The 21,232-nt window shown below is 48.0% G+C and overlaps 1 long non-coding RNA gene across 1 annotated transcript; it reads left to right on the top strand.

Annotated features, from left to right (window-relative positions):
* The first annotated feature begins 1,184 nt into the window (after positions 1-1,184).
* On the top strand, positions 1,185-21,154 carry LOC138487969 (uncharacterized). The gene is made up of 2 exons (XR_011274560.1): positions 1,185-18,001; positions 19,388-21,154. It is a non-coding gene; the product is annotated as an uncharacterized lncRNA (long non-coding RNA).
* Positions 21,155-21,232: the final 78 nt, after the last annotated feature.

Genomic DNA, 21,232 nt, shown 5'->3' with positions numbered 1-21,232 from the left:
CTAATTACGCCATCGCGAACCAACCGTAAAGGGCCATGTAAAGTGAATGCAGCTGCCACAGGTGCACAGAAACAGCACAGGTGAAGGCAATACAGACTCAGGAAGTACAAAAAGAGCACACCCCACCCCTTCCCACACCCAGTCACACTCCACAATGATACCAATACGACTTGCAATGTTGGGGCTGGAGGACCTGATAGCAATGCAAGTGCTACAACAGCAACAACAACAACAGGCAGCACAGAGGAGACGCAGGAGGAGAAGGAGGGCAAGGCAGGCCCAGCAAGCCCCACCAGCACAGCCAGTGCCACCACGCAGGCAGCCCCCAATCCCACGCATCAGAGCCAATCCATTCAACCTCACTGCTGAGCAGATCCACACCCTGTACCGTTTGGACCGGGACACCATCACCGCCATCGTAGACATGACACACAACGACATCGTCAGCATGATAGAAACTCCAACCGCCATCCCACCCCTACTGAAGGTAGTGTCTGTACTACACTTCCTGGCCACAGGCACCTACCAGCACACAGAGGGGCACTTGCATGGCATTTCACAACCATTATTCTCACGAACACTCAACCAAGTGCTGGATGCCCTCTTCAAGCACACAGACGACCACATCTCATTACCACGGACTGCCCAGGAGATTGCAAACACCAAAGTGGGTTTCCATGCACTAGCCGGCATACCCGGTTGCATCGGTGCCATCGACTGCACCCATGTGGAATTGGTGGTTCCACGTGCCATGGAGGTACCGTACCGCAACCGGAAACAGTTCCACTCAATCAACGTGCAAATGGTCTGTGACTCCAACAAGATCATCACACATTGTTGTGCCCGATTCCCCGGATCAACCCATGATTCCATGGTCCTGAGGAACTCCACAATACCACGCTACATGGAGCGACATGCAGGCCCAAGATCCTGGCTACTCAGTGAGTCCAATGTCATGGAAGTGGGCAGGTGAATGACGTACCGATGCATACTCCACCTGGCTGAAAGGGGGGGGGGGGAATGATGCATACTCCACCTGGCTGAAAGGGGGGGGGGAAATGATGCATACTCCACCTGGCTGAAAGGGGGGGGGAATGATGCATACTCCACCTGGCTGAAAGGGGGGGGGGGGGGGATGATGCATACTCCACCTGGCTGAAAGGGGGGGGGGGAATGATGCATACTCCACCTGGCTGTGAGTAGCAGAGAGAACGGAGACAGAGGATACCCTGAAGCAACCCATACTTCACCCAACACTAGTAAAGCCAATAGCCAATGCATGCAGCCCTACCATGTGAATGAGGTTGTGTCCCAACCATGACACAACCATCTGCAAGTGCATTCTACCAAATCAGACCACATTGTCAACAATGAAAAGCACCTACATGCACGTCACCAAACACCATCAACCGATAGGCAGGTCCCCCATAACTGCCCACGAAGGAGGCACATGACGGACAGAATCATCAACACACCATTACACAGACAGCAGGGCCCCCACAATGTCCCTGTCTACATCAGCATTGCTCACTGGGGTCATGATGAGGCCCACAGCAATGTTGCAATGATGTGTGCATTGCCATCACAGGACATGTGCCAGGCCAACTAACCAAACGGCATGAACGGACACAATGGATGGGCACTCACAATGCACTCAATCCCTCTGCATACATTGGGTGATGGCATGAAAAACAGGCCATGGGAGCCATGAGCATATACTGGTTGCATTGCGTGAATCAATTAGTGCATGTAGAAGTGAGCCAAAGTAACAGTTGGATGCAAGCCATGGTGGCACATCATGTTCTTGATCAGATGACATGACTGACACATACATTCTCGCCTACATACAGGTGATGCAGGCTATCCCCTGAAGAGGTGGCTCCTTACACCAGTCCGGAATCCGCAGAACCAGCACGAGGAGGACTTCAACCGTGCACATACACGTACTTGTGTGGTCATAGAGCAGACATTCGGCCTATTGAAGGCACGGTTCCGAAGCCTCAGCAGGTCTGGTGGGGCACTCCTGTACCGCCATGAGAAGGTGGCAAAGATTGTCATGGCATGTGTCATGCGACACAATATGTGCGTCAGACGGAATGTGCCCCTGCCCCCTGACGCAGAACTGCAACCAACTGAGGATGAGGAGGGTGAAGATGGGGTGGCACCCCATGGAGGAGGCGATGCACAGGAGGGGCGTGCAATGCGCCAAAGTATCATCGACCACTGCTTCTAGCACACACGGCTGGTGTGTATCACATGGAGACTGCACTTGGGGCACTGTGTGTCTCTGGGACATGCACACTGTGGACTGTACACCAATAAAGCACACATATGCAATGAAAATGTCCACACATTTCATTTCGGGAAAGCAAAAAGTGTATTTCAATCATAAAACGTCGTGACACAACCACTCCCCCCTCCCCCCTGCACACCCCAACACACCCCCTACCCCCTCCCCCCTGCACACCCCAACACACCCCCTCCCCCTTGCACACCCCAACACACCCCCTCCCACCTCCCCCCTGCACACCCCAACACACACCATGTGTAGGTGTCAACAGATGCCTGTGACAGTGGCCACAGGCTGTTACAAGCCCCCTCTCTTGGCCCCCGGGGCACCCCTGGCTGTGGAGCGCAGGTTACGTCCGGAACGTCGGACGGGGCTGCTCTGTGCAGAACTGGCAGCGGAGGATGTCCCTGCCTGCCCCCGTGCATGCACATCCTGTAGGGTGTGGGTGAGCTCAGTGAGCGCACGACGCAAGCCGGCAAGTTCACCACAGATGTCCCTGGACATGGCATCCCTCAGGGTGGCAGTGCTCTGCGCTACTTCGGCCCTTAGGGTCTCCGTGGCCTGTTCAATGGTTGCCCTAGCCCCCACACATTCCGCGGCATGCTCAGTCAGCATCGTGGACAGTTGTTGCTGCCGTTCTATGATGTCCTCGAGGGACTGCTGCCCCTGCTGGGCCATGCCCAGTGCTGGTGGTGTGATGGAGGGGCTGCTCCCCTCCTGTGGACTGAGGACTGGGCATGGGGTAGAAGGCCACTCCTCTACCTCTGTGTGCCCCTGTGTGTGATCCTCATGGGGGCTGGCGTCTGACAAACAGGGGGAATGTGGGGCTTCTGACTTCGTGCTCCTCAATGTCTGAGTCTGAACATGCAGCAATTGCAGCTGTTTCTCCCATGTTGCTGCTGGCCGCAGACCCGGTGCCTTCTGTGGCAGGCAATGTTGGTACAGGTGGAGCTGCTGCTGGCCTGCTGCCTACAGGGGTGCTTGCCGGTGGCCCGTCCGGTTTGCTTGCAGTGGATTCTGCTTGTTGTGGGGTCTGCCTCACTGCAGCTGAGGTTGAGGGTGCGGGGATGGTATTATTGGCCTTCTTGGCTCTCTTCGTCGCAGGGGTGTCCTGGTCCTCGGGGTGTGAATCTGTGCCTGTGGTGGAGCAAAGGAGGGAGGGCGTTATTGATGGGTCTGAGGACTTTGGAATGACAATGATTGACATGATTCTGGTCAGTAGATGAGGCAGATTTCAGGCAGGGCCATGCAGGTTGTCTCCTTTTTGTGTGGAATGTGGATGCAGGTATGTGGGTGCCAGCAGTGTATACAGGGTGGTGCTCGCATGTGGCTATGGGCAGTGTGGAGCTAATGTGTTGCATTTACACTCTAGGGCAACCTTGTGCTACACATGAATGGACTGCAGTGACTATGGCATGTATTGTTTGAGGCACCTACCTTCATCGCCTGATGTCGGAGCTCCCCTTTGCATCCCTCCGACGCCTTCAATGCCTTCCATGCCAATCGTGGTTGCACAAATCTCCTCCCACGGTTGGAGTTTTAGTGGGGATTCCGAACCTCCACCGGTACCCAGGGCAAGGTTGCGGTTCGCAGAGATGACGGCTCTGACCCGTATGCGAAGGTCATCCCAGCGCTTCCTGCACTGCTGTGGGGTGCGGGGTATGGTCCCCACCGCGCTGACGCGCTCGGCCACCAGGGCCCAGATGGCCTTCTTTTTCGCCATCGCTGTCCTGGTCATTTCCGGGGAGAAAACGACAGCTGCGTTGTCTTGCAGGGTCTCCGCAAGCATGCAGAGTTCCTCCCGGCTAAATCTTTCCTGATGCTGGCGGTCACATGCCTTCTTAACAACTTTAGGCATTTTTGGGTAGTTGGATGGGTGGGTGATTGGTTGGGACAGGTGTCTGGGTTGGATCTGGTGTTGTTCGGTAGGATGGCAATGGATTGCGTTTTTAAAGATGGCCGACGTGCTGTTTCCCGTTCCGCCGTGATGACGCTATTTCCGGTTCTGCTTTTTACGGTGACCGCTAATTGCGTCCACCGCTAATTACGGTGGCTGCTAATTACGGTGGCCGCTACTTACGGTGGCGGAAGTGCACCTTGCTCGACTTACGATGCCGGTAGGGGCCTTTTCCGCCATGGCGTTAATTGCATTACCGCCATGGCGTAATGCTCGTGCGCGATGGGTCGTAATGTGGCGCTCTTTACGCCATCGGCCCACGGCGTTAACGCTCATTACGCCATGGCGGTAATGACGGCAGATTACCGCCTGGGTCGTAATGAGGCCCATTGTCTCCACCTTTTATGCCCCCTGGACTGTGCTCACCCTCTCTCACCCACCTGTAGGGGGAAGTTTGTCAACTTTTTGGCATCTGTGCCATACTGCTAGTACCTTCAGAGATGGAAAGTGGATAGTTCTCCCGGCTGCTTGAGATAGAATGGGGGCCTGTTGAATCTGAGACTTCTAAACGTTTAACTGTGCAAGGAAGAGTTTAAGATGGTCACCATGGCCCAGATCCTGCAGGCCCTTGAATCACAGGACTGGCTGGTGTCACTGGACTTTTGGAAAGCCTACTTTCCTTGTGCTGATTCATCCCAAGCACAGTAAGTACCTGAAGGTCATGTTTGGCAAGACTCATTTTTAGTTAAAGGTCCTGCCCTACAGACTGTCTGCTTCTCGGAGGATCTTTGCCCAGCTGTTAGCGATGGTGGCCACTCATCTCAGGGATTCAAGATGGCCTCTTTTCTTGCCTGGTTGTTTGGCTGATCTGAGCCCACACTCCAGATCTGCTCTCTGTCCACCTGCACCCACTGCATTCTGATACACAACTTGGATTCCCCCTGAACTTGGTTGTTTCCAGTGAGCTCCATCCTAGTCACTTTGCTTTATCAGAGCAGTCCTCAAAACCTGCTTGGTAGTTCTAATCCACCATGATCCTGATGGTTCCAGACTGAGTTTGGAGAACAAGGTACCTGGAACATATGGACATGTCCATCTGTCATTCTTGGTGCCTTCCAGCGATGGTGAATCTGCTCTCGCAGTTCGAGGGTCTGTTCCTCTACGTGATCCACAGCAGCCTCAACCTGTTTGTCTGCTGAGAAGTTGAGTTATAAAGATTGGGATATGTCAGATGATATTCTGGAAGTACTTCCTTCTGCCAGTAGGCCCACAGCCTGGACCCCTTGACTTGTCCTACCTCTGATTTTCGGAATGTTCTGTTCTTTGGCCCAGCTGGGTCTGCAGATTGGCACTGTGAAGGAGTATCTGTGTGCTATTTCTGTCTTTAAGTGGTCCCCTGGACAGGCCTAGTATTTTACAATCCCTACTGTTATGCAGTCCTTGTGGGTATTGGGGAACTAGTTTCCCCAATGCCAGTTTGATGCATCTACGTAGGACTTAAACCTTGTGTTTACCATCTTGATGGCTGCTGAGTTTGAGCCCATTAATTTTTGTTCTTTTAGATTGATCTCCCCCTAAATTGAAATTACTGATTGCAATCCCTTCCGGTAGGTAATGAAGGGCTCCCAGGCTCTTTCAGTGACGCTTCTGGGCCTGATTATCTCTACAAAGAAACTGACTGATGTTCTCCTTTTCAGAAGATTCATCTTCCTGTTTTTTTTCCCACCACCTTATCCATAGAAGGTGGAGAGGTTTAATCGGCTTGACCCCAAGCTGGCTTCTATGTCTCTTGGACAAAGGAACATCACAAAGGATGGCAAGCTTTTTGTTGATTACACTGGTGCTCATAAGAGTACAGCTGTTACTAAGCAGACTGTTTTAGTGGATCGTTCTCTTCCATTAAGTGCCATGATATAGTTGGGAGCAATGTGCATGAAGGCCTCAAGGCTCAGTCCACCAGAGGTCTGGAGGCCCCTTCTAATCTGCAGAGATATCTCACTTTTGGATACATGTCTTCCAGGTAGGTGGGCTTCCTTGCAAGCATTTTCCAACTACTGCCTGAATTGGAGCTTGGTCAGGTCACCCTTTTGGGGCAGTCAGTGCTCTTAGTCGTCTGACCTAGTTAGTGGTTCCTGTTATACACCCTCCTCCAAAGTTGGTTCTGTACTGCTTTCGGATTCTATCAAAGCTGAGGACTCTGTAGGAAGATATCAAGTAGAAGAACCAATTGTTTGGCTCTGTGTAATGTTCTTTTCTGGTGCATTGGTCCTTCATTCACACAAATTCATTGCCTCTTATTGAATAGTGTGTTCGCTACTTGCTGTTCTGCTTTCCCTCAGCTGCTGTGTGCTAAACAAAAATGCAGAACTGAGGTCATGGGGTGCCAATTTTTCCATATCTACCCCCTGTAATTTCATGTCTGATATTGCAGTCAGTCTTTGGAGTCAGGCGTGAACTGCAGGGTGCCCCTTAGTGGCTGTATTTTTCTGATAGCTGGCACTGGAAAAATCTATAGCATGAGTAATCTGGGAGAGGGAAGTACTAGTACACCTTTAATCATGTTACTGAGAGGTAAGTAATGTATTCTTCTCAAGCATTAGATCTTTCATGAATTCACATGCTCATTGACTATTCCCTGTTGTCAGGCTGGGAATCCTCTAATATTAAAGCAGTTTAGCTTTAAAGCTTCAAACTGTTTGTCACTTTTGTAGTCTATCAGTGTTACTTTGGGTCATAATGCCCAAGCCAATGATATAGGTCCTCCTTAGCTCCATGCCTGGTGGCCATCTTCAGAATTTTACTGCACGTTTAAGTGTTGAGAGTCCTCAATTTTTGCTCTCCAAATATCGTCCCCTCCCCATTATTTTATTTAAAAAAAGTTCACCCACCACTTCAAGTTGGTGCCTCTCTGCTTTCCCGACTGGTGATCTGTTGCTGGTGAAGATTCGACCATCGACATAGCTCCAGCAAGTCTGAGGCCTTCTTTGACCATCGGAACATGTGAGACACGAGGAAGAAATGCCTTTAAGGCTTGTGCCAAATGTCACCTCAACATTTTTATATTGAAGACATCCATGCGAGCTGGAACAGTCAACGGCTATTTCAGCTGCCAATCCTTTTCGTCAAAAACCTGTAACTACCGCCATCTCAGGTTGTTGACATGGTTGGAGGAGGGGGCTGGGGCCTCGGGCTCTACCTTGGTCTGCAGTCATGTCTCCGCCAGACACAGCAGATCCTTGTAATGCACTCCCTCTGTTAAAAGGCTGAGGTCCCACAAGGAAACTTCCCTGGTGAAGAAACTAAAAAAGGGATACTGGTCACAGCACGCTGTTCCACCTCTTTGACGCTGCCTCCTCTGCCTTCTACACCTGTGACACTGTGAACCACCTATTCTACAACCGGGTCATGGGCAGTTGTGGTGCCAAAAACACCATTGTCAAAACGTTCGCCAGAGAACCGACGGTCAACCACTACATCCACGACTACTGCTGCGTCTATGACTCCATCGCACAAAGTCATTGCCAACGACTATACCTCGCCGAAGACACATAAGCATCCAAAACAGTCATCGTCAACGACTGCCTTGTCGACAACCTCATTGGCGGTTCCAGCCACTTCGTCCATGGCTACTGTCACTGTAAGCAAGACCATTGGTACTTTGTTGACCAGTTCTCCTATGGTCAAAATATCCCTGCCGAAAAAGAGCAAAGAACTTTGCCTTCTAGAACACGAAATGATAGCCCGTAAAAAACAACTTCTGAGACAGAAGTTCTATGAGAAAGGGGATAAGGCGGATTCTCTGTTAACAGCCAGGTTACATGCACAACGGACAGAGTGGAAGGTCCTGGAAATACAGAATTGAGACACCCACTGCATCGTTACTAACAAGGATATCCCTGAGGCCTTCGTCACCTTTTATGAGGCCCTGTATAGATCTGAAACCCACCTTGACGAGTCAGACACTGACCAATATCTATCCTCTGTGAAAATTCTGCAAATAACCTATGCAGAACGCCAGGCACTAGAAGGTCAGATATCGGAAGAAGTCCAAAATGCGGGCAAGAGACTGTCATTGGGCAAATCTCCCGGTGAAGACTGCTTCTCCGCGGGATTCTATAAAGCCTTCCTCTCCCCCCATCTTCCTTTTATGGGAGAACTATTTAACTCGATCCGGGCTCTGGTCTCAGTGATCCCCAAAGAAGGCCGGGACCCTAAACAATGCGGTTCGTACCGTCCAATGTCCCTATTGAACAAAGATGCCAAAATCTATACCAGAATCCTGGCTGCCCGACTAGAGAGCTATATGCCACGTCTAATACATCCGGACCAGGACGGCTTTATACTTGGCAGACAAGGTGCTAACACTATGAGAAAGACCCTACACCTAAGTAACAAGTCTCAAACCATGAAAAACGACCCAGCTCTACTCTGTTGATGGGGAGAAAGCCTTTGATAGGGTGGAATGGGGCTTGCTGAAGGCAATCCTCTGCAAAGTGGGAATAGGTCTGAAATTTAGAGGAGGGATCCAGGCAGTGTACACATCACCCAAGGCCTCTGTCTTTGTCAACGGCGAATACTCGCGCTGGTTTGAATTAGGTAGAGGGACGAGACAGGGATGCCCTCTCTCAGCAATTCTCTTTGCTATCTCTGTAGAACCCCTAGCCCAGAAACGACCCTCAGGTCGAAGGACTCAAACTGGGGTCCACGGAGTATAAAGTCTCCCTATATGCAGACGACTTGCTATTACATGTCTCTAACCCTATATCCTCGATCCCCAGAGCGGTTCAGTTGATTAAAGAGTACGGCATACTCTCAGGTTTTAAAATCAATGAGGCCAAATCAATCCTGTTTCCCCTGCATGAAACCACACCAGCAGATGTAGATAGACACTCCCCTCTAGGTCTTATCCTTGAAAACTTCAAGTTTAAATACCTAGGCATACGGGTCACAAGACACAATAACTAAACTTTACGAAGCTCATTTCCCACCCCGCCTTCAAAAATTCCAGGCAGACTTAACCAAATGGAGGAATCTTACAATATCATGGATGGGGAGACTTCATGCGATAAAAATTGTATGTCTCCCTCGCTTCCTTTATCCTTTCCAAATGCTCCCCATAAGGATACCAAATGCCTTTTTTCGAAGAAGCCAAAAGGGCCACAGTGAAGTTCTTGTGGGATGGCAAGAGAGCAAGGGTAGCCTATGACACCCTGATACTACCAAAAGATAAGGGATGGACGGGACTACCAGACTTGAAAAAATATTATGTAGCTGCCCAACTCTGAATTTTGATCCCCCACCTACGGAATTGTAAAGAACCTCAATGGGTGACAATGGACAATCACTACCTGTCACCAGCGACGGTCTCGGAGTGGCTATGGGTCCTGAGAACTAAATTAGTGCGGAGACTAAGAGACCACCCAATATTGGGAACCATTTGGGGGATATGGAGGGCAAGAAGAGAAATGGTGGATATAACCTCATGGCCGTCACCCCTGAGTCATATATGGGCGCCTGGGATCAGAGAGAATATTGCAAATCTAGACAGATTTCAAACTTGGTTTGAAGCAGGCCTGGAGAGAGCAGGTCAACTCAGGAAACGGGTCCTTCATTACGATTGTTGAACTAGGTGAGAACCTAGGGCTGGGCCCCCTCCCTGTCTTCCACTTCTTACAGATCAAGGGAGTTATAACAAGGGTCGAATGGAAAAACAAAGTCGATAGAGAACTCACCCTCTTCGAGAAACTCCTGAACTCCAAAACAGAAATGAAGGGCTTAATATCTGCTATGTATAGAGAACTAGTCGAGGCGGAGGGGGTTCCATGTCGCAACTGAGGAACTGATGGGAGAGGGATCTTGGGGAAGAGATGGACCCAAGCATGTGCGCGAAGATGTGCAGGGCAGTACCCCAGGTCTCAATTGCCTGCCAATACAAGCTCCATGCAATAAAATGATTACATAGATGGCAATACGATCCCCTCAGACTCTCCAGAATGTTTCAGTCACTAAGCCCATTGTGTTGGCGGAAGTGTGGGGAAATAGCAGACTATTGGCACATGTGGTGTAACTGCTCCAGAATTGAGATCTATTGGAGTGAGGTCTTAGGATGGATCAAGGATCTCAACGGAATCTCAATGTCTGCAGATCCATTTTTAGTTCTTTTTGGGTTTGAGCAAGGGGAAGACGAAAGAGAGAAAAATCAAGGAACTAGCAGCCCACTTATTAGCAGCCCGTGCCACCTTAGTCACTAAATGGAAGTCTGAAAAAAGCCTGAGCAAAAGTGAATGGGTGAATGTTGCATCGAACATGTGTTGTGGAAAAGATAACTGCAACCCTGCATAGAAAATCGACCCAATGCGACATAATGTGGGGAGACTTTGTAAGCAAGTATATGCCAGGAACCACCCAGTAGACTTGTGTTCTGCATTCGGAAAATCACACACCCCCTCCTGAGGAGAATACCCTACCCTGTTATGCTGCGGAAAACAAATAACAAGATCCAAAGGACCCCATGCTTAATATAACGAATGTCAGTGTACAGACTAGATGTGTCATAATGAATACCGAACAAGGCTCTACTCTCTATTCCTGGACTAACTATATATATGTATATATATAGTTAACGATTGTTCTGAGACGGGAATGGAAGGTTTTGGGCGGGAGGGGTGTGGGAGGGATGAAAAAGGGGAAAGTTATTTTCTGATTAAAGTACAGGTTGTTTCCTCAAATGTTTATCCTGGGGATGGAAATGCTGCACACAGATATGGTTTGTTTGATCTGTACATTCTTTGAACATTGTTTTGTAAATGTATTTTTATATAACTTTGAAAATTTCAATAAACTTCCATTAAAAAAAATATATATATAACCCTGCCACCCAGACCGTCGTCAGCACCATTGGTTACACAGGCACAAGGGACCTGTAATAGCCACATTTCCAAGAGAAGATGGTGTCGACAGGGACATGCTGTCTGCTTTGGATTTTCTGCCAAGGCCAATCGTGGCTCAGCCATTGTTCACTTTGGCACCCGATGTTGCTACTACAAACACCCGTCAACCTTCTGCTCCACCTCAGCAGGGTGAATTTTCAGATGATGAGCCTCTGGAGGCGCGCTTCTCTGACCATGAGGATGTGCGCTAAGAGCCTGCTCCTCTTCCCAACATGCCTCCACCACTCCCTCCTAAGTAAAACACTCTGCCAGTTCAACCATCAACCCTGCTGGGTACTCCTCCTGCATTCAGAGGTCTGTCACTGGATATACTCTCCACCTTACGAAACCTGGTGTCAGAAATTCAGCACCATCTTCCTTTTTCTCCTCAAGGCAGACCTCAAGAGTTTCCTTAAAGAGAGGCACTGCAGGAGTTCCATTCAAGAGAGTGGTTATCTACACCTCTGCCTTCTAGGCCTTCACCACAGTTCTCTCCATCGGTAGCCACCCTCACTGACACTGAAGCTGACAACCTCACTGACAAGTCTCCAGATACTCATACCACCGATAGGTTTGAAGACCTTGTTCCTGCCAAGAGTTTCTCCTCCAGATAGAATTGGCTCATTTCATGCTCTTATGACACATGCAGCCAAACTGTTCGACATTGTACTGAGGAACAAAGGAAATAAGGTTTTCTTTTCCAGAGAAGGGAAGCATCCAGAAAATCAGTAGTGTCCATTCCCATGTTGGAAAATATTTGGGAGGGTGGTCTTCTGGTTATGAAGAATCCCTTTTTTTAAGCACCTCCTAAGAGAAACCCACCTGGAGAAAAAGGGCAGGGTACTAGATTGAGCTCCAAGTGCCTGTGCACTCAACCCTACCCAGACACTAGTTTCAGTGGCAGCATGGAAACGATCCATCAATCCTTCCTCTCCCGGCATGGTGTCCCCTGACAAGGGGGCTAAGCAGCGTGCATCACAATGCCTCCGAAAAGTGAGTGATAGCCACAGCTGCAACTACCATTAAGGTGACAAACTCATTGGCGATCCTCTGCTGTTATGATTGCAAACTGGGTCGCATCCTGGAATTTCTACCATATAAGTGGGGCGAGGTGCTAGCGCTATTGCATAATTGTGAGGCCGCTTCAGACCATGGAATCACCGTGGAGTTAGACATCACCAATACGGGTTTTCGGCAGATGGGGGGGGAAAGGGGCTTTTCAACAGTGCCTATGATGGCTTAAAGCCACCAACTTCCGGCTGGAAGTTCAAGCAAATGTTGTCGATATGCCCTTTGATAGGGGTAGATCTTTTTGGGTGATCGGGCATCTACATCAGCCCTTCACGCACCATCCTTACCAACACAGCACACAAAGGAGACTATCCATTGACTAACATCTCTTTGATTCTCCATAATGTCTCTGAAATCTTGCATACAGCCTGCTCTGAGCTCACTGTTCCTAGGCTCGCGCCTGAACACCTTAGCATGTTTTGCCACCCCCTCGGAATGGGTCAACTCCATTCTACACAAGGTCCCGTGACTGTCCACATTGAAAATAGCGTCCGTCCGCTCAATCAAGTCTCTGCTAGGGATGATGTCCTCATGCATCCCTTTGGTCCAGTGGCATAGCACAAAATGTGCCCCCCCCCCCCTGTATGCCATGCTGAGGGCCCCTCCCCCAGCTCAGCAATAAATCATGGGATTCGCCACACTCTGGACAGACCTAGGCTACCATGCTTGCTCAATACACACGATCGTGCTGCTGCAGGGGCACAATGCACTAGGAGAAAGATATGAATGTGTTTTAATGCATTGCACAGCACACTTTCTGTGGAAAAATTGGCTGAAAAGCCGGAGTGTTTGCAATTGTTTTGTAGGATAACACCAATGCAAGTCACCAACAGTGCACAGGAACATGAATTCTTTCATTTAATGGTTTGCTGTTAAAAATGCCATGCCACAATGAAAACATGTCCAACTGGCTGCACAATGTAGACCAGTCTAGACATGAAATAACGTATTACAGTAAAACATGCCATGCCACATTAAGACACCTAGACTGGTTGCAGCACAATGCCAGTTTAAGCAATTACACTTAGCATGTTTTTTTTTTAATCACAGATGCCCAGAAAATATGCAATGCCACAGTAACAGCTACACTGGCAGCACCCAAATTCCAGTCTAGTCGGATAATTACACTTAGCAGCACTGCTTCATCAGAGATGTCCAGTTAAAAATAAATCGCGCCCAAGTAAAAAATGACTAGACTGGCTGCACCAAAATGCCTGTCTAGCCACTAATAACACATATCATGCCTAATTAACCTAGACACGGATGACCATTATGATTTAGCGCACAACCCCCGCCCTGCCCCCCACACATTCCCCTCCCACCCCCTACCTCAACACCCAAAATTAGCTCAGCCCAGAATTAGCTCCACGTCCCTCTTTCTCGTCTCACTTCTTATGAGGCACCTTGCCTCATAGGTAAGTACTGGGATGAGGAAGAATGGTACTAGGAGTAATGAACATTACAGGTAACTAAGCCAGGCATTACCGCCATGTCTCTCTACCTCGTCCCAGTACTCGGAGATGAGGCAGAGTGTCTCATACACAGGTACTGAGACGAGGAAGAGTAGGGTTAGGAGTAAATAAGTAGTAATCCAGGCATTGAACACAAGCCCATACACCCAGTCACCCATACATTTAAATGTGCACACTTTCACCATACACACGCACACCCAGGCAACCATCCATACATCATGCACTCGCTCATTCACACACATTACATTGTATACATAAAAACATGCACACACATTTAAACAAAATACATTTTCTTACCTTTTTTAATCTGTTGGTCCAGGGAATGAGACCTTCAGCTGGCTGCAGCAGCCAAGAATGCGTGTTCCCGTCATGTGCTGAGGATCTGGAGGCCCTCATGTCTTGGGGTGGGGAGGAGCCCCTATGACGTCAATAAGAAATAGTTTCTTTTTGAAGTCACTCCAACTTCATAAAAAAGATGTCCATTATGGGACTCAACCGTAATGAAGGCAGAGTGACTTAAAAAACAAACCGCAGGATTTTCAAGGGTCCCAGCTACACCAGTGCTTTGGTCCTGCACTGCAGACTCCACATCAGGCCTCTTGAATTCCCCGATGCCCGATGGCAACAAGTGCTGGAGTCCTGGGAAGACAGGCTTCTCCTCTCCCCACCTTTCTGCAAAGTGCTCCAATGGTGGAGTCACTGCAACAACCTCATACAGAGCGCTCCCTTTTGCCTTCCAGCACATCAGGCTAATATTTGGTACTCCGTCCTACTCCACCTGGCGGCAGCCCCTTATATTAAACTACCGCCTCTTCCCAACCTGCTCTCCAGAGACAGTGGGTCAGTGCTGCACCATGATCCAGAAACCCTCAACTTAACGTCTTGGCTCATGCAACTTTAGAATTCCAGCATATACCATTGGCGCTAGAATGCAAACCAATTCTTGCCAAGGCTAGAGCATCCTCTATGCTGGCATGTTAAAAGCACAAGTGGATGCACATTCCAGCAGCTACACCCACTCCAGATCCAATCTGCTCAAATCTTGCCATACCTCCTATCTCTGGCTAAAGCAGACCTGGTGCACTCCTCCATCAAGGTGCATCTGGCAGCCATTTCCCACTACACACGCACTGCAGTTCAACCTTCTCTGTGGTCACAAAGACTCATAAAAGAGTTCCTTGAGCGTCACTCCCTATAGCGGCCCAAGCTCCAGTTGTGGTCCTCTTCAAATAAATAAGCCCTCCACTTCAGCCTGTACATTGTGCTCTTCTAAAATTCCTCTCCTGGAAAACAGCATTTCTAGTCGCCATTACCTCAGCAAGTTAGGGAATTGCAAGCATTATCCTGCAAACCACCATACCTGACTTTCTACCAGTCCAAGGTTGTTCTCCGAACTAACACTTCGTTCATGCCAAAGGTCCCTTCAGCCTTTCACCAAAATGAACTGCTACTACTACTTGTGTTCTTTGGCTCTCCTTCAGCGGAGCGAGCTTTGCACTCCCTATGTCACACATGCCCTAAGGTTTTATGTAGCTTGCACAGGAGAATCTCTGAGTTATCACAACTATTTGTGGCGTTTGGACCTGTTGTCCAAGGCAGAAGCCTAGCGAAGTCTTCCATTTCCAGATTGGTCTCTGGGTGCATCACACATTGCCGTCAACTGGCCAACTGGCCTCTGCCTGGAAGACCAAGAGCAAACTCGACCAGAGCCGTGGCTTCTACTACGGCCTTCCTGTCCGGTTACTGCTCGACAGTCCCGTGGAGGTATGTCTATACCGTCACATGGTTCTACTGCATCAACAGGGATTCCACAGAGGAGTCCTGGGTCGGCCAGGGTATGCTCTGCACTCTGTTTGCATAAGGTGAGTGTACCAGAGGTGAGTTCAATTGCTTCTGTAGAGCTGTACCACCTCCCATTGTTTGTGGATGTGTAGTGCTGTATAATCGTATTCAATGAGCATGTGAATCCATGAAAGATCCGATGCTGGAGAAGGATCAAGTTACTTACCTGTAACTCCTGTTCTCCAGCATTGGTATCTTTCATGGATTTACATGCAACCCTCCCGCCTACTCCTCTGACGCTTCTTGGTTCATACTGCCACATTATGTGTGCTTCCAAATCTGAAGATGGCCACCTGGGGTGGAGCTAAGGAGGACCCATGTCATTGTCTCGGGCAGTATGACGCAAAACGACGCTGATAGACTACAAAAGCAACAAGCAGTTTGAAGCTTTAAAGTTAAACTTCTTTAATATTACAGAGGATTCCGAGCCTGACGATGGGGAATATTCAATGAACACATCAATTCATGAAAGATACCAATGCTGGAGAACAGGAGTTACAGGCAAGTAACATGTTATTTTTGTAGCTTTGATGACTTCGTTGGTGGTCTGCGGGTGGATTAAAATAACATTGATGGCTGCAATTGAGAGTATAGCTATATGAATTTCTATTCTGGGATCCGCACCTTAAAATCAGAGCATAGACTAAAAGCTTTAGATATAGCAATGCTGGAGTACTGATGGTAGAGAGAGGGAGCATATTTCTACCTCTGTGATTGGCACTTCTGTAATGTAATAAAATGAAAATGTTGACGAGTCTAAATGCATCACCGGGATTAAAACTACAAACACATAGGCAAACTATGCAGTCAGTGCTTCCTCCTGTGTGCCCATTTTATGATCTTTGCAGAGGCATCTTTGGCATGTTCTACCACCCAGTTGAACTTTGATTCGCATAGGCAAACTAATGTCTGCATTTTACTTAAGTTATAACTTCAGGGTTCCTAGAAATATCTGAAGGAAAAGTGGACCTATTAGGGTCCTTTCTAATACTTTTTTTCATTACCAGGGACGCAAATCTGGGTCATTTTTTAACATAGATACTACCCTGTTTGCTCATATAAATTAACAATCTTTGTGGTGGTATAGAACTTGAGAAATGGAAAGATAGAAAGATAGAAACGTATACAAGACTAGTCATACCTAGACCGAGGTGCCCATTTTACATTGCAATCCATTGTCTCATCAATTGTAACTTCTCCCACTGGCCCTCTCTTGATATCGATGAGAGAGGGTGTGAGGCGCTTGTAGTGTGCAACGTAAGACTCCACTTGATTGCGTCTAACTCAGATGGTTTGCTCATTACTGTAAATGCTAAGATAAATGCCCTGAATTTTATGAGCGGAGTCATGGAGAATATTTGTTTAGGTGGTTTTCTATAAAAGGTATGCTCGTCTCAAGAGAAATACTTCTGTTTTAGAGTGCAGCAGCAGTTGTGATGGAGCATCATCCGTATTGCCACTTTCATTCATTGTTTCCCTGTTAGCAGGATTAATGTCACATGGAGAATGACAATAGTCGACGCTAAACTATGGCATAAACGTGGATGTAAACTGTTCTTTGCAGCATGAGCCCTCATTCTTGCTCAATTATTTGAGATCAGTATTTGTTGACAGTTGATTGTGTAAGTGGACTAGTTTCATAGGTTCTCTACTGAAGTAAAGGGAGAAAAATTCAGTTTGTCACTGCACTTGTATGTGGGCAATAGGTACTATGTGATTTCAGCCTCCTGTTTTTTGTTGTTGAGAATCTGGTGAAGAGTATGATGTGCAACCAGTGTTTAGTTAAGTAAAGTAGGTCTAAAATGATGGTTTAGCCTATTTCCATTAAAAAAAAAAGATTTTAGTATTGTACACATCAATAAATATGCATGTGCTGTGTTCTTAAACACATGGGCTAATTTAAACAATGAAGTGCACCCATTCTTATAAAATGGATGATGTTTAATAGCTTTGTGCAAATAGGAACCGACTTTTCATCACTTGGAGGTAAAGTCAATGTTTTATGTGGCAGCAAAACAGCTACCATCACCTTGAGATAGGCTCGTATTATCACTTTGCTATGATTTCAAGGGGGCCTTCAGTTACTTGATTTATAAGCAGTAGGTTAGTCCTTGATGCTCCCTGTACAGAACTGCTTTTAAAAACAAGCATTGGCAAACCTACCAGATGTTGACCTTGTACCAGCTGTTGGCATTTTATGGCCATCTAGTACCTTTATGGCTGTGCATAGAAAATTCAGATCCCATGCCTACACAAAAGCCAAAACTGTTTGCAATTTCAATGCTAGTTTATGCTGTGCCCCACCAACTCCGAACGTATTCAGATTTGATCTTGCAGGTGGAACAAAATAATGGGCCTAACCTCTCTCTAAATATGCTAGCCTCTAACTAGACTAGTATCTAAGATCTATGGTGAAGCCTCTTGTTCGATTTGCGCTCAAAGCCATTTTACTATTAAATTTTATTTTTACTAGTGTGCAGCTCAGTGTTAACATTGCAAGGCATTGTCATGTCACGCGGGAGACTGGGGTCTGCCGCTCCCATTTCCTCCTGGCGAGTCTACCCGCGCGTTCGCGTCTGGGGACTCGCCGGGAGGGGAGCAACGGATTACAGGGCCGGCGGCCTTCGGCGCATGCGCGGAGGTCCTCTCTCTCGGTTCCGCGCATGCGCCGTGGGGGCTTGCCTTCCAAGCCTCGTTCTGGGTTCGCCGGCGCCCGGAAACGGAACGGTTTGCGTTCCAGGCCTCTCGGGCGCCGGCGGCCCATAAAAGAGGCCGCTAGTCAAAGCTGCCCGCGTCTCAACGCGGTTTGCTTCGCTTTCCTCGTTGTTCCTGCCCAGCCTTACCTGTGGCCTGTCCTGGGCCTACCTGCCTCCAGCCTTACCTGTGGCCTGTCCTGGGCCTACCTGCCTCCAGCCTTACCTGAGGCCTGTCCTGGGCCTACCTGCCTCCAGCCTTACCTGTGGCCTGTCCTGGGCCTACCTGCCTCCAGCCTTACCTGTGGCCTGTCCTGGGCCTACCTGCCTCCAGCCTTACCTGTGGCCTGTCCTGGGCCTACCTGCTTGCCTCCAGCCTTACCTGTGGCCTGTCCTGGGCCTGCCTGCCTCCAGCCTTACCTGTGGCCTGTCCTGGGCCTGCCTGCCTCCAGCCTTACCTGTGGCCTGTCCTGGGCCTGCCTGCCTCCAGTCCTTACCTGTGGCCTGCCCTGGGCCAGCCTGACTCCAGTTCTTATCCGGGTCCTGTCCTGGGCCTGCCTGCCTTCAATCCTCACCTGGGTTCGGCCCTGGGCCAGCCAGCCTCCAGCTACTACCTAGGTTTTGCCCTGGGTCAGTCTTCCCTCAGCCCATTCCGGAGTTCTGTCCTGAGTCATCATTGTGTAGAGGGGACTTATCCCACAATAGCCTGCATTCCCCCTGTTCCATCTTGGGCACGTTCCTACAGTTCTCTAATTGGCCAGACTACTAGTTCCAACTGTCCTCACTCTTTCCTGTCTTGCCTGACTCCGAATCTCATCCTGTGTACCATTGGAACTATCTGCACCAGCCAAGCTCCTTTGCCCACTACGAATACCTTTCTGCTACACTGGTCTATCTATCAACTGTCGCTGCACTGAGGTTCTTGGAAGATTCATGGTCTGGACAACAAGCTCTACCTGGACTATGGTTCCCTCCATCTGAGCCTACATCCTCTTGTCACGCTTACCTGGGAGAGTGCCTTTGTGACATTGGGGGTTGGTCCATCCTTCACCCAGTTCCTCATTTGGGTGGTGGAGAGGCTGATTCCTCGTGCCGCTATCTCATCAGTTCCTGGACTCCAGACTGGCGACCTCTGCGAGACCAACCACCAAGACTACAGGTACGCGGTCCTCTCGGGCCAATCAGCTTGACAGGCATACAGATAGTTTTACTAGTCTGGCCTCTTTTGACACTGATCTAAGGGATGTGAGTCAAGAATACATTTTACCATGAAACCAGGATTTCTTTTATTGTACTGTCTGGATCCTCCTAGTTGTGGCCAGATTATTTTCTTGTCTCACGGTCATTGCTTAATGATCAGGATTGACATCTGTTTGACAGGCAAGTTGCCCATGAACCGAGCATGGTCCTCTGTGGAAAATGTTTGTAGTTTGGAATCAATTTGGAAGAGTTTGTGAAAGGGCCAATTGGGTTCAGGTGCATTTCTCAAATACAGAGGCTCTATTTCTTAATCTGCAGGAATACGAACCGAAAGGATGCTCGTTTTTCCTTACTTGACTCTAAGCATAGCATTTGACCCATTCTAAGTCCAATTGCTGAATGGGTATTAATTATAGGTTTGCTTTCGCTGAGATCCAAAATGGTTCTAAGAAATTCTCTGCAGAAATGTCAAGGGTGTCAAATGTATGCAAAGGAATTGACCTTCTGTACCCTCATTAAAGTTTCAGCCTAGATGCATCATACATTACACTCAAGGCCCCACACTACGTTTGTGTCCTTCCAAACAAGGTTGTGGTTAAGTGAACTTAAAATGTAACCGGTATAGTAGTTTGCAATCTAAAACGCCTTGTGTCTTTTAGAGCCAAAGGTATGCCGTGCGTTTATCCAGGTCAAGCTGCGGGCATGTTGATTGGCTGCCATTTCTATAGCCAGGCAGTGAATGAACATGCACTGGATAATGTGTATAATTGTGCAGTGATTTGTATGTATTCTCTGTATGCATCAGCCGCAGAACTGAGGAAGGCGAAGCCACCAAGAGTAAAATGTATTTACATGCATCAGAAAAACACTGTATACCTATACTTGGCAAGATATGTGCCCTCGTGAACGTATAACCAACTCTGGTATACCTGAACTGGGAAGTAACCACTTCCTCCCAAGCACAAATGCATTTACATAGAAATGGCATAATGTGGCAACTGAAAATGTCTTCATGGGGCAAGCGATGGAGCAGCCATAACCATTTTAAATAGTGTCTTCACAAGCAAGAAAGCTGGAGTGTACTTAACAAACTTTTGATACTCAACCATTCTTATTCCTAGCCCATGCTCCCAGGTATTTGGAATGCAAGGATGATGTTTCCATGGTGATAAAGCACCTCAGGGTATAGGCTGCATCTTGTGTGGCTACTGATGCTTATTCCTTCTCAGGAATCAATGTACAAATAATATGAGCACCAACATATAGGAAGCACATCATAACATGAGGTGCTAATCTTGCATATCAAAGGCTATCAAGAGGCACGTACAAAATAGCTGGATATATGTGTATATATACGTATTTATGTATATATACTGAGAGTGTCTATGCTGCCAAAATCATTGCAAGAAGATATTGGGCAATACAGGTAAGTAAGATTTTTTAAGGGTGTATATACACCAAGCCCAATACTTAATGGCATTGTTGCCCTAATGCACCATAGACGTTTTCAATGAATTGGAAGGGAACGCATGTGTGCGTTTTTTTCCTTAATGGTGTGTATAAAGTGTGAAAGTGCCCTCCTTTTCAGAGATGTACAGTCAAATGTGAAGTTTGTAATACTTCAGGAAAAATGTACAAATATTCTGTAATGTACTTTGGTGAGTGTTGCTGTGTAGAATATATACATAAGTGATGTTTTTCTTAAAGAAATGTTTCCTAGTAATTCATACATTAAAAGTCATGTAATACTCTTCCCTTCACGTCGTCCACGTCGTCTTTTAATTTATTTCTCTACAAGCAAAAATGAAGGTGTTGCATTCTTTTTTTTTTTTAGGGAC

The sequence above is a fragment of the Ambystoma mexicanum genome, chromosome 9, assembly GCF_040938575.1.
Source record: "Ambystoma mexicanum isolate Mex_15411 chromosome 9, UKY_AmexF1_1, whole genome shotgun sequence".
NCBI classification, from domain to species: Eukaryota; Metazoa; Chordata; class Amphibia; order Caudata; family Ambystomatidae; genus Ambystoma; species Ambystoma mexicanum.
This window is presented reverse-complemented; position numbering and strand designations above follow the sequence as displayed.